The sequence below is a fragment of the Mus musculus genome, chromosome 10, assembly GCF_000001635.26.
Source record: "Mus musculus strain C57BL/6J chromosome 10, GRCm38.p6 C57BL/6J".
Taxonomy (NCBI): domain Eukaryota; kingdom Metazoa; phylum Chordata; class Mammalia; order Rodentia; family Muridae; genus Mus; species Mus musculus.
Genome location: NC_000076.6, coordinates 124266031 through 124277545, shown reverse-complemented (window position 1 = coordinate 124277545; position 11515 = coordinate 124266031).

Sequence of the window (11515 nt, the reverse complement as noted above, 5' to 3'; positions counted from 1 at the left end):
GAGTCAGGACCAAATCAACAAACAACAAACTAAACACAAGCTTGAAAATCTATCTCCAGAGTATATGCGACCTACCTTCCTACTGGATAATAACAGGAAGGTACCTCATATTTGATTATAAAATCATACTCATTGAATATTAGGAAGACATTTGTCACCTTGTTGATAGTTTAATCTTTAAGGATGTTTCAGAAAACATGGTAGGCCATGACTTGTTGCTATACTAGTGAACCCCACATTAGCCCAAGTTAGAATAGAGTTACATAGGTTTGGTGCCATGTAATCAGACTGAAACTTTAAATAAGTAACAGAATTAAGGGATTCATAGCAAACAACCATCGAATTTCCACTCAATTTAAACTAGGACATTAGGGAAATCACCTCTTTTTTCATCCATCAAAAGAGACTTATCCTTCCATGTTCATTGCTGCAGGATTTACAATATCTAAGGGCTGAAACCATCTTGGATGTCAGTCAACAGAGTAGTGGATAAAGAAAATGTGATTCATAAATACAAGATAATGTCTTCAGACACCACACACACACACAGAAATCATGACATTTAGAGGAAAATGGATGGGCCTGGAAAGTAATGAATTCAAAAGATAAATAACTTGTATTTTCCCCTATATGTGGATCCCCTCTTCTTTACTTTTGTGTGTGTGTGTGTGTGTGTGTGTGTGTGTGTGTGTTTTGAGACAGGGTTTCTCTGTGTAGCCCTGTCTGTTCTGGAACTCACTCTGTAGACCAGGCTGGCCTCGAACTCAGAAATCCGCCTGCCTCTGCCTCCCGAATGCTGGGATTAAAGGCGTGCGCCACCAACTCCCAGCTCCCACTTTACTATTTTTTTCTCTTACTTTTTTATTACGTATTTTCCTCAATTACATTTCCAATGCTATCCCAAAAGTCTCCCACACCCTCCCATGTGTGTGTGTGTGTGTGTGTGTGTGTGTGTGTGTGCGTGTGTCTGTGTGTGTCTGTGTGTGTGTGTGTCCACGCTGACGGTGTGAATCATGAGATAATGTCTTAAGGGGATGAGAAGAAGAGAAGGTAATACAATCCATGTGATGGAAGGAGCTACAGGTAGAAGGAAGAGAAACAACATAGGGGACAGACAGGGAGAAAGGGTGCTGGGAGCAGTGTGACAAATGTCTTCAAAGCATCTATGCCTGAAAATCCCAAAATCAAATCTATTAGTTTTCTGTTTTCTTTTTCTTTTTTTTGTGGATATTTTATTTATTTACATTTCAAGTGTTCTCCCCTTTCCCAGTGTAGAAACCCCTTATCCCATTCCCCCTCCCTGTTTCTATGAGGGTGCTCCCCACCACCACCCATTTCTACCCCTCCTCCCCCTGCCATTCCCCTACACTGGGGCATCAAGCCTTCACAGAACCATGGGCCTCTCTTCCCCTTGATGCCCCCACAGTTCCATCCTCTGCTACATATGTGGCTGGAGCCATAGGTCACTCCATGTGTACTCTTTGGTTGGTGGTTTAGTCTCTGGGAGCTCTGGGGTGTGTCTAGTTGATTGATGTTGTTCTTCCTATGGGGTTGCAAACCCCTTCAGATTCTTCAGTCCTTCTCCTAACTCCTCCATTGGGGTCCCCATGCAAAGTCTGATGGTTGACTGCAAGCATCCTCATCTGTATTGGTCAGGCTTTGGCAGAGCTTCTCAGGAGACAACTAAATCAGGCTCCTGTCAGCAAGCACTTCTTGGCATCTGCAATAGTCTCTGGGTTTGGTGTCTGTATATGGGATGGATCCCCAGGTTGGGCAGTGTTTGGATGGCCTTTCCTTTAGTCTCTGCTCCATACTTTGTCTCCAAATTTGCTCCCGTGAGTATTTTGTTTCCCATTCTAAGAAAGACTGAACCATCCACACTATGGTCTTCCTTCTTGAGCTTCATGTGGTCTGTGAATTGTATCTGGGGTATTCCAAGCTTTTGAGTTAATATCAACTTATCAGTGGGTGCATACCATGTGTGATCTTTTGGGACTATGTTACCTCACTTCAGGATGGTATTTTCTAGTTCCATCCATTTGCCTAAGAATTTCATGAAGTCATTGTTTTCAATAGCTGATTAAAGTAACAATGTAACTTTATGTCGGCTAAGACACTTTTATGTCTTCCTACTGTTTCCTTCATTCTTTGAGATATGTCCTAATCATCTATTGGCAACAAAAGCCAGTTATGTCTTTAAGTTTAATTTGGTGAACAAGCTTTGATGAGAGAGGGAGAAAAAAACTGATAGCAATTTTGAATGAAAACAGAGCCCCAGGGGATGGACTGTTGGGAAATGACTAACAGGCATGGCCTTCTTGGAGAACTATGTCACTTGGAGTGATTTTCAAAAGCCCACACCAGGCCCAGTGTCTTTCTCTTTCTCTACCTGAAGAGAAGAAGGTAAAGCTCTCAGCTACTGCTCCAGCATGATGCCCATCTTGTTCCCACCACAATGATAACAGACTAACCCACTAAAACTGTATGCAAGCCCACAACTAAATACTTCGTCTTAGAGTAGCCTTGGTCATAGTTTCTTTCACAATAGATCATGGACTACAACAATATTATACATTTTGACTTGCTGAGAGCATAAAGTTAGGTCTCGGCAGTAGAATCAGTATGTTCAGTGATACAACTCTTAACTAACTTAATCTTCCAATAATGTACATGCATATAAAATTAATAATCAGATCACATTAATTCTATCATTACATCAATTATTATTTGTCAGATACAAAAGAATGGACCTAAAAGGTATCATGTGAAACACTACATTCTGCTGAAATGCAGACAAATGGAAAAAAAATAATTTTTTAATTAGGTATTTTCTTCATTTACATTTTCAATGCTATCCCAAAAGTCCCCCATACTCTCCCTCCCCTCACCCCTACCCACTCACTCCCACTTCTTGGCCCTGGTGTTCCCCTGTACTGAGGCATATAACGTTTGCACTACCAAAAGGCCTCTCTTTCCAATGATGGCCGACTAGGCCATCTTCTGATACACATGCAGCTAGAGACACTAGCCCTATAGGGTACTGGTTAGTTCATATTGCCTTTCCACCTATAGGGTTGCAGCCCCTGTAGCTCCTTGGGTACTTTCTCTAGCTCCTTCATTGGGGGCCCTGTGATCCATCCAATAGCTGACTGTGAGCATCCACTTCTGTATTTGCTAGGCACTGGCATAGTTTCACAAGAGACAGCTATATCAGGGTCCTTTCGCTAGTGTATGCAATGGTGTCAGCGTTTGGAGGCTGATTATGGGATGGATCCCCGGGTATGGCAGTCTCTATATGGTCCATCCTTTCATCTCAGCTCCAAACTTTGTCTCTGTAACTCCTTCCACGTGTTTTGTTCCCAATTCTAAGAAGGGGCAAAGTGTCCACACTTTAGTCTTCGTTCTTCTTGAGTTTCATGTGTTTTGCAAATTGTATCTTGTATCTTGGGTATTCTAAGTTTCTGGGCTAATAGCCACTTATCAGTGAGTACGTATCATGTGAGTTCTATTGTGATTGGGTTACCTCACTCAGGATGATGCCCTCCAGGTCCATTCATTTACCTAGGAATTTCATAAATTCATTCTTTTTAATAGCTGAGTAGTACTCCATTGTGTAAATGTACCACATTTTTTGTATCCATTCCTCTGTTGAGGGGCATCTGTTTTTTTTTTTTCCAGCTTCTGGCTATTATAAATAAGGCTGCTATGAACATAGTGGAGCATGTGTCCTACTTACCAATTGGAACATCTTCTGGATATATGCCCAGGAGAGGTATTGCAGGATCCTCCAGTAGTACTATGTCCAATTTTCTGAAGAACAGCCAGACTGATTTCCAGAGTGGTTGTACAAGCTTGGAATCCCACCAACAATGGAGGAGTGTTCCTCTTTCTCCACATCCTCACCAGCATCTGCTGTCACTTGAATTTTTGATCTTAGCCATTCTTACTGGTGTGAGGTGGAATCTCGGGGTTGTTTTGATTTGCATTTCTGTGATGATTAAGGATTCTGAACATTTTTTCAGGTGCTTCTCAGCCATTCAGTATTCCTCAGATGAGAATTCTTTGTTTAGCTCTGAGACCCATTTTTTAATGTGGTTATTTGATTTTCTGGACTCCACCTTCTTGAGTTCTTTATATATATTGGATATTAGTTCCCTATCTGATTTAGGATAGGTAAAGATCCTTTCCCAATCTATTGGTGGCCTTCTTGTCTTATTGACAGTGTCTTTTGCCTTAGAGAAGCTTTGCAATTTTTGAGGTTTCATTTGCAGATTCTTGATCTTACAGCACAAGTCATTGCTCTTCTATTCAGGTTTTTCTCCTGTGCCCATATTTTCGAGGCTTTTGCCCACTTTCACCTCTAAAAGTTTCAGTGTCTCTGATTTTATGTGGAGTTCCTTGATCCACTTAGATTTGACCTTAGTACAAGGAGATAGGAATGTATCAATTCACATTCTTCTACATGATAACTGCCAGTTGTGCCAGCACCATTTGTTGAAAATGCTGTCTTTTTTCCACTGGATGGTTTTAGCTCCCTTTTCAAAGATCAAGTGACCATAGGTGTTTGGGTTCATCTCTGGGTCTTCAATTCTATTCCATTGGTCTACTTGTCTGTCACTATACCAGTACCATGCAGTTTTTATCACAATTGTTCTGTAGTACAGCTTTAGGTCAGGCATGGTGATTTCACCAGAGGTTTTTTATCTCTGAGAAGAGTTTTTGCTATCCTAGGTTTTTTGTTATTCCAGATGAATTTGCAGATTGTCATTTCTAATTATTTGAAGAATTGAGTTGGAATTTTGATGGGGATTGCATTGAATCTGTAGATTGCTTTTGGCAAGATAGCCATTTTTACTATATTAATACTGCAAATCCATGAGCATGGGAGATCTTTCCATCTTCTGAAATTTTCTTTAATTTCTTTCTTCTGATACTTGAAGTTCTTGTCATACAGATATTTTACTTCCTTAGTTAGAGTCATGCCACAGTATTTTATATTAATTGTGCCTACTGAGAAGGGTGTTGTTTCCCTAATTTCTTTCACAGCCAGTTCATCCTTTGTGTAGAGAAAGGCCATTGACTTGTTTGAGTTAATTTTATATCCAGCTACTTCACTGAAGCTGTTTATCAGGCTTAGGAGTTCTCTGGTGGAATTTTTAGGGTCACTTATATATACTATCATATCATCTGCAAAAAGTGATATTTTGACTTCTTCCTCTCTAAATTGTATCCCCTTGATCTCCTTTTGTTGTTGAATTGCTCTGACTAGGACTTCAAGTACTATGTTGAATAGGTAGGGAGAATGTTGGCAGCCTTTTCTAGTCCCTGATATTAGTGGGATTGCTTCCAGCTTCTCACCATTTACTTTGATGTTGGCTACTGGTTTGCTGTAGATTGCTTTTATCATGTTTAGGTATGGGCCTCGAATTCCTGATCTTTCCAAGACTTTTATCATGAAGGTGTGTTGCATTTTGTCAAATGCTTTCTCCACATCTAACAAGATGATTATTTGGTTTTTGTCTTTGAGTTTGTTTATATAGTGGTTTATGTTGATGGATTTCCGTATATTAAACTATACCTGCATCGCTGGAATGAAACCTACTTGGTCAGGATGGATGATTGTTTTGATGTGTTCTTGGATTCAGTTAACAAGAATTTTATTGAGTACTTTTGCATCGATATTCATAAGAGAAATTGGTCTGAAGTGCTCTATCTTTGTTGGGTCTTTCTGTGATTTACCTAACAGAGTAATCGCGGCTTCATAGAATGAATTGGGTAGGGTACCTTCTGCTTCTATTTTGTGAAATAGTTTGTAAAGAACTGGAATTAGATCTTCTTTGAAGGTCTGTTAGAACTCTGCACTAAACGCATCTGGTTCTGGGATTTTTTTGTTGTTGTTGTTTGGGAGACTATTAATGACTGCTTCTATTTCTTTAGGGGATATAGGACTATTTAGGTCTTTTACCTGATCCTGATTTAACTTTGGTACCTGGTATCTGTCTAGAAATTTGTCCATTTCATCCAGGTTGTCCAGTTTTGTTGAGTATAGCCTTTTGTAGAAGGATCTGATGGTGTTTTGGATTTCTTCAGGATCTGTTGTTATGTATCCCTTTTCATTTCTGATTTTGTTAATTAGGATGTTTTCCCTGTGCCCTATACTTAGTCTGGCTAAGGGTTTATCTATCTTGTTGATTTTCTCAAAGAACCAGCTCCTTGTTTGGTTGATTCTTTGAATAGTTCTTGTTTCCACTTGGTTGATTTCACTCCTGAGTTTGATTATTTCCTGCTGTCTACTCCTCTTGGTTGAATTTGCTTCCTTTTGTTCTAGAGATTTTAGGTGTGTTGTCAAGCTGCTAGTGTTTGCTCTCTCTAGTTTCTTTTTGGAGGCACTCAGAGCTATGAGTTTTCCTCTTAAGAATGCTTTCATTGTGTCCCATAAGTTTGGGTATGTTGTGGCTTCATTTTCATTAAACTCCAAAAAGTCTTTAATTTCTTTATTCCTTCCTTGACCAAGGTATCATTGAGAAGAGTGTTGTTCAGTTTCCACGTGAATGTTGGCTTTCTATTATTTATGTTGTTATGGAAGATCAGTCTTAGTCCATGGTGATCTGATAGGATGCATAGTACAATTTCAATATTTTTGTATCTGGTGAGGCCTGTTTTGTGATCAATTATATGGTCAATTTTGGAGAAGGTACCATGAGGTGTTGAGAAAAAGGTATATCCTTTTGTTTTAGGATAAAATGTTGCATAGATATCTGTATAATCCATTTGTTTCATAACTTTTGTTACTTTTAGTGTGTACCTGTTTAGTTTCTGTTTCCATGATCTGTACATTAATGAAAGTGGTGTGTTGAAGTCTCCTACTATTATTGTGTGAGGTGCAATGTGTGCTTTGAGCTTTACTAAAGTTTCTTTAATGAATGTGTCTCCCCTTGCATTTGGAGCATAGATATTCAGAATTGAGAATTCCTCTTGGAAGATTTTACCTTTGATGAGTATGAAGTGTTCCTCCTTGTCTTTTTTGATAACTGTGGGTTGGAAGTTGATTTTATTAGGTATTTGAATGGCTACTCAAACTTGTTTCTTCATACCATTTGCTTGGAAAATTGTTTTTCAGCCTTTCATTCTGAGGTAGTATCTGTCTTTTTCCCTGAGATGGGTTTCCTGTAAGCAGCAAAATGTTGGGTCTTGTTTCTGCAGCCAGTCTGATACTCTATGTCTTTTTATTGGGGAACTGAGTCCATTGATATTAAGAGATATTAAGGAAAAGTAATTGTTGCTTCCTATTATTATTTTTTTTTTTGTTAGAGTTGGCATTCTGATCTTGTGGCTGTCTTCCTTTGGGTTTGTTGAAGGATTACTTTCTTGTTTTTTCTAGGGTGTGGTTTCTGTACTTGTATTGTTTTTTTTTTTTTTTTTTCTGTTATTATCCTTTGAAGGGCTGGATTCGTGGAAAGATAATGTGTGGATTTGGTTTCTCCATCTATCATAATTGAGAATTTTGGCTGGGTATAGTAGCTTGGGCTGGCATTTGTGTTCTCTTAAGTGTCTGTATAACATCTGTCTAGGATCTTCTGGCTTTCATAATCTCTGGTGAAAAGTCTGCTGTAATTCTGATAGGCCTGCGTTTATATGTTACTTGACCTTTTTCCCTTACTGCTTTTAATATTCTATCTTTATTTAGTGCACTTGTTGTTCTGATTATTATGTGTGGGGTGGAATTTCTTTTCTGGTCCACTCTATTTGGAATTCTGTAGGCTTCTTATATATTTATGGGTATTTTTTCTTTATGTTTGGGAAGTTCCCTTCTATAATTTTATTGAAGATATTTGCTGGCCCTTTAAGTTGAAAAGCTTCATTCTCATCTACTCCTATTATCCATAGGTTTGGTCTTCTCTATGGTGTCCTGGATTTCCTGGATGTTTTGAGTTAGGATCTTTTTGCATTTTGTATTTTCTTTGATTGTTGTGCCCATGTTCTCTATGGACTCTTCTGCACCTGAGATTCTCTCTTCCATCTCTTGTATTCTGTTGCTGATGCTCGCATCTATGGTTCCAAATTTCTTTCCTAGGGTTTCTATCTCTAGTATTGCCTCACTTTGGGCTTTCTTTATTGTGTCTACTTCCCCTTTTAGGTCTAGTATGGTTTTGTTCATTCCCATCACCTGTTTGGTTGTGTTTTCCTCTTTTTCTTTAAGGACTTGTAACTCTTTAGCAGTATTCTCCTGTATTTCTTTAAGTGAGTTATTAAAGTCCTTGTTGTCCTCTACCATCATCATGAGATACGCTTTTAAATCCTGGTCTAGCTTTTCAGGTGTGTTGGGGTGCCCAGGACTGGATGGGGTGGGAGTGCTGTGTTCTGATGATGGTGAGTGGTCTTGGTTTCTGTTAGTAAGATTCTTATGTTTGCCTTTCGCCATCTGGTAATCTCTGTAGTTAGTTGTTTTAGTTGTCTCTGGTTAGAGATTGTTCCTCTTGTGATTCTGTTAGCCTCTATCAGAAAACCTGGGAGACTAGCTCTCTCCTGAGTTTCAATGGTCAGAGCACTCTCTGCAATCAAGCTCTCCTCTTGCAGAGAAGGTATATAGATATCTGGCATTCGGACCTTCCTCCTGACAGAAGATAAAGGCTGGAAACAGGGCCTGTCCCAGAAGCTGTTAGCTTCTGTAGTCCACACTCTCACCTGCACAGACTAGTCTAGGAGGGATCCAGGAATCAAGAGGGCTCCCCCAGGTGCTCAGGCAAAGCCCTCTTGGGCAGGGTGGATACCTCTCCTCTGGCAGGGAAGGTACCCAGATGTCTGGAGCCCGAAACTGGGTCTGCCTCAGAAGCTGTGTGGCTTCTGCCTGTCCCAGTAGCTGTTAGCTTCTGTGGTCCATACTTTCACCTGTTCAGACTAGTCTCTGAGGGATCCGGGAACCAAGATGGCTCCCCCATGTGCTCCAGCAAAGCCCTCCTGGGTGGGGCAGACACCTCTCCTCTGGCAGTGAAGATTCCTGGATGTCTGGAGCCCGAAACAGGGTCTGCCTCAGAAGCTGTGTGGCTTCTGACTGTCCCAGAAGCTGTTAGCTTCTGTAGTCCACACTCTCACCTGTGCAGACTAGTCTTGGAGGGAACCGGGAACCAAAGTGGCTCCCCCAGGGGAAAAATATTCTTTTTTTAATTTTTAATTAGGTTTTTTCTTCATTTACATTTCATATGATATCCCAAAAGTTCCCCAGACCCCCCTCGCCCCCATTCCCAGATCCACCCACTCCCACTTCTTGGCCCTGGCGTTCCCCCTGTACTGAGGCATATAAAGTTTGCAAGACCAAGGGGCCTCTCTTCCCAATGATGGCTGACAAGGCCATCTTCTGATACATATGCAGCTAGAGACACGAGCTCCGGGGGTAATGGTATAGGTGTAAAAACAATATGAAAAAAAATTCTTAATACTGATATTTTAATTAATAAAGGTAAGACTTGTTTTCTTCATATTCATGGAGATGGTAGTTTGTCTTAATTTTTTTGACTTTGCTGTGATGTAACATATTTGCATGTGGTATGATACTCACATGTAGGAACACAGCAGGCAGATGTGGTTTCAGTCATCCTTGACATCAGAAGAGGGAAAATCCAGTACTTTATGCTTCACTGTAATTTCAATATAATATTAATTCTTATTTGAGATATACATAACTTCACTTCAAATACTTTTTTAAAACTTTTGTCTGGCTGTAGACTAATGTTAATATGCTAGGAGCACTTTTAAACCTGAAGCTATATTAAGTACATTTTGTTTATGATACATTTCAATTGATGATGACTTTATTAGAAGGATTCCTATCATAAAGTCAGATAGATATTCATAAATTACATAATAAGAAAAAGATTAAATTTGGATAGAATATATTTTAGTTTAATCTCCTTGAAAATTGCTTTGTGAAATATTAAAGGCTAAGCATTATTTTAGGCTTGTATTATTTTTCCAATACCTGGTAGTTAAAATATAATTTTTTCTCCATATAATGTAATATTTTTCTCATATGTCATAAAAAGTAAATAAAATCTATTTATAGAGGTATAAATCCATCCTAGTCAGCCAAATATGCCTGAAGCAACAATAAACACAATATCCCACGTGCATAAAAGTGACATAAATTAGAGGAGAGCAGTCAGTCTTTAAGGCACAAAATTAAAAATTATCAGAATTAAATACTGCTTGTTCTCATTACATCAAAACCCGAGAAGAAGAAGTTTTGAATCCATATATTATTAAAAACCTTGGCAAACAATTACTTTTGTCTGATATAGCATTGCTTTAGATTCATGATTATAGACAGCATTTTCATCATGATGCCCCTGTCCAACATGCATCTGGTGTGTGACTGGCATGTATCCACATTCCCATAGCAATATTATTGAAATATAATTGGATACCTCACTGAAAATAAATAAATTTGCATCTAAACACTGGTGTGGGGGGGTAGTAGCATGAGAGGATGGAGGTAGGTTATTCTGGCTTTTCCTAGAGAGAATGGAACAAATGTATACATACTCTGGACTGGATACCAACAATCAATCAAAGAAACAATGACCCCCAAAAGTGATTTGTTGAATCAGCAAACTTACCATAGTTCTCACTGGAGCATGTGTGAGTCAGGACAGATGAATCACTAAAACCATCACAGCTCATGTGAGGATTCATGAAAACCGCATGTCCAGTGTTCACAGCCAACTTGCAGACAGATCCACCAGAGATCTTTCACCCTAGCGCTTAGGTATCAATTTTAAAATCTTGAGGAGTGCATTAATTACTTTTTTTATTGTTGTGTCCAAAACTTAAGGAGTAAGGAGGAACTTTAACTCCTTTCGAGGGGGCAGGTTGTCATGTTGGGGAAGGCAATGTAGCAAGAGCTTCCGCTTTGACAGGAGGATTGTCAGACAGCTGAGCACATTGTTGTCCTAAGTCAGGAAGCAAGGAGATGAATGGGAGTGCCTACTTCTGTGCCCTCTTCAATCATTCTAGAACCCAGTGCCCATAGTGTGGTGCTTTCCATTTGGCATGGATATTTCTACCTCAGATACTGCTTTTTGTAAAATACCTCATAGATATAGCCAGAGATTTGTCCCAGGGAATCCTAAATTCTGCCATGTTTAGAAACATGGTTTACAACATGGAGAAATAGCTATTGGATCCTATAATGTTCTTGGCTTCCTTAGTCTTACAAATTTTGTGAGAATCCTAAGCATAACTGCAGGCTTTTCACTCCCTCTGTGTTCCCCCAAGCAATGACTCTGAGACTTCTTATATGTGAATAAATGCCTAGGCCAATAGCTTGAACTTGTTCTTCAACTAGCTCATAACTTAACTATGCATTTATTCTACCCTATCTCTCAAAACATGGCTGTTTACCTGATCTTCAGTTTTTCTTCCCCTGACTGAATCCCAGAATTCCTCGCTCTCTCTGCTGGTATCCCACCTTCTAATCCTACCTCAGCTCATTGGCTGATAGCTTTGTATTGACAGATGA